A 3,239-nucleotide genomic window follows, 5' to 3' on the forward strand; every position below is an offset into this window, starting at 1 on the left:
GGGTACTCGCAAGAGCACCAACTGCGACGCCAACTGTGGTGTGGGCACCCAAGTCCCACCAGGACCCTAGTGGCTGATGGACTTTGTCGCAGTCAGGGAGCATTTGCCACCCCAGTCAATGACCAGGTACTCATTTATACTCCTGAGTCGAGAGAGGCAATTGTGTGTGAGTTTCTTGCCCACACACAAGCACACACACACACCTACACACACAAGCACACACTCCTACACACACAAGTACACACACCTACACACACCTACACACACAAGCACACACAAGCACATACACCTACACACACCTACATACACAAGCACACACACACACACACACACACACACACACACACACACACACACATACACACACACACACACACAGGGATATACATGGGCTAGTACTGAGCGTAGCCAAGAACTGTCCCAGATGATGGCGTGTCCAGTTGTTTGGATGCCTAGGGCAGCTGTGAGTGCACAGTCTCAGAAAAATAAAACCAATTTCCAGTTCCATATCTTAGTAACTTTGTAATGAAGTGTCATCCGCGCAGTCAAGATACACAAGACAAATTTTTGGAGAAAACAAACTTTAGGAGAACATTCAGAGAACTCAGGTTTACCAAGTTTTAGACGTTCTTCCATACACACAACTTTAGATTTGGTCGTCACTTAGGGCATTATTTGTAACAACACAGGTTGGTGGCTCCCATAGCAACGACATCTTCGATGACAATGATGCAAACATATCTGATGAGGTAGATTTGAAAAATTCACTGTATAATTATGGTATGCTGGTGAGCAGGTTTCAAGGTCATTTTCAGCAACACTCGTAAATGGATTTCTAGGCTTCTTTGTGCTTTAAAATTCAATATGAAAATTAGGTATGACTATACTACTGAACATGAGCATGAGAATGGGTAAGGCCGCATCTTAACTTAATTAAGCTTGTCACAGCCGGGAACCACCTAATTCAAGAGACCAAATACACCCCTACACACATGTTGCAAACAATACAGACAAACACTACTCTCAATATATATTACTTTAATTCATTCAATAGATGCATTGTTTACTATTACACACACATAAAGTGATGTACTCACCTAATAATGTTCATCCAGTGAATAATGGAATAAATGAGAGCAAGAGAAACATGAGAAACAGTGTGAGACAACACAACACCAACACTCAACTGTCACACACTCACCGATGTCTGTGATATAAGAGAAAAGACACTAGTTAGTTAAACAGTCACTCTCATGTCACACTACACTAACACACAAGACACATCACCAATTCCTCTACTATCCTCATGCACTTACCAATTCATCACATTTCACAATAATTACTTGTTGTAATAAATTGTATTAAAATAAACAAAACACATTGATATCTATTAGTCAAACATGCCACCTTCTCCACACCCTTAATTAACAATCACAATTTCTGCAAGCCACATTTGTAATGCAGTTCAATACATCAATAGTTGTTCTCAAACACTGAATTCAAAACTATGAAACAGCAATGTTGCATGTGCGTGTGCTCACAACACACACACACACACACACACACACACACACACACACACACACACACACACACACACACACACACACACACACACACACACACACACTAACACACAGGAATGGAAAATGGATAAGGAGCTGATGTTATATACAATCACGCCCCGTGCAGATGGCTGAGTTCCTGTGCACTACGTAGTAGTGATGGGTCGTGTATGCAATCTCCTAGAGTGTAGCCAGGTAAAAGCAAGAGCACCGACTGTGATGCCAAGTGAAGTGTGGGCACACAAAATCCCACTAGGAGCTCAAAGTGGCTGGTAAAATTTGTCACATTTGGGAGCCTTTGCCACCCTCAGGCATACCAGGCACTCATTTACATTCCTGAGTCAAGACAAGTAATTGTGTGTAATTTTATTTTCCAGGGAAAATATGCTATAGCTCACTATTACTGTGACTTGAACTTGAAAACCTGATTAATACCCGATGTACACACTTTCGATAGAATGACACTCTAACCAAATAAGCTATAGTGCGTGCGTGCACGTACACACACACACACACACACACACACACACACACACACACACACACACACACACACACACACACACAATGGACAAATGGATATGCTCTTCGGAAAGTTCTGAACATAGCACCCCCTGCCGATTTCTAGGTAGAGACCCGGTGCCACTCGGAGTTTTAGGCCGCGTTTAAGAACCCTGATGCGTGGCCAGAGCATCAATAGGCACTGACTTTGGCGCAGCCGCGGGACTGGACCTCAAGTCCACACGTACCCGTACATACTCCGTGATGTTCTGCCAAGCCAGCGGTCTAGTCCACCCCCAGTCAAAGACCAGGTATTCATTTATACTCCTGAGTCGAGAGAAATAATTGTGTGTAATGTCTGTACTCGTCCACAAACCTACGACCTCAACGTCCCAGATGTTACTATTCTCCAAATGCAACTATCTTAACAACTGAGCTACAGACGCAACACACACACAAACACACACACACACACACACACACACACACACACACACACACACACACACACACACACACACACACACTACACCACACACAGGGGTGTACCTAGGCCAGATCTAAGTGTGCCAAGAAACTACCCAAGCTAATGGGCATATCCAGTTGTTTGGAAACTAATTTCCAGCTCCATAACTTAGTAACTGTGTAATGAAGTGTCATCCATGCAGTCAAGAAAACACAAGACAAATTTTTAGAGAAAAACAATAGAAACAAACGTTAGGTGAACATTCAGAGAAATCCGTTTTGCCAAGTTGTAGACCTTCTTCCACTCACACAATTTAGACTTGATCGTTATTATTTGCCCAATTACTGTCACAACACAAGTTGGTGGCTCACATAGCAACGACATCTTAGATGACAACGATGCAAACATATCTGATGAGACAGATGAATATTAATTGCCTTGATTTGAAAAATTCACTGTATAGTTATGGTATGCTGGTGAGCAGGTTTCAAGGTCATTTTCAGTGACACTCGTAAATGGATTTCTAGTCTTCTTCGTGCTTTACAATTCAATATGAAAATTAGGTACGAGTATACGAATGAACATGAGAATGAGAATGGGTACCTTAAGGCCACATCTTAACTTAATTAAGCTTGTCACAGCGGGGAACCACCTAAATCAAGAGACCAAATACACCCCTACACACATGTTGAAAACAATACAGACAA

Source organism: Corticium candelabrum, chromosome 13 (genome assembly GCF_963422355.1).
Source record: "Corticium candelabrum chromosome 13, ooCorCand1.1, whole genome shotgun sequence".
Lineage (NCBI taxonomy): Eukaryota > Metazoa > Porifera > Homoscleromorpha > Homosclerophorida > Plakinidae > Corticium > Corticium candelabrum.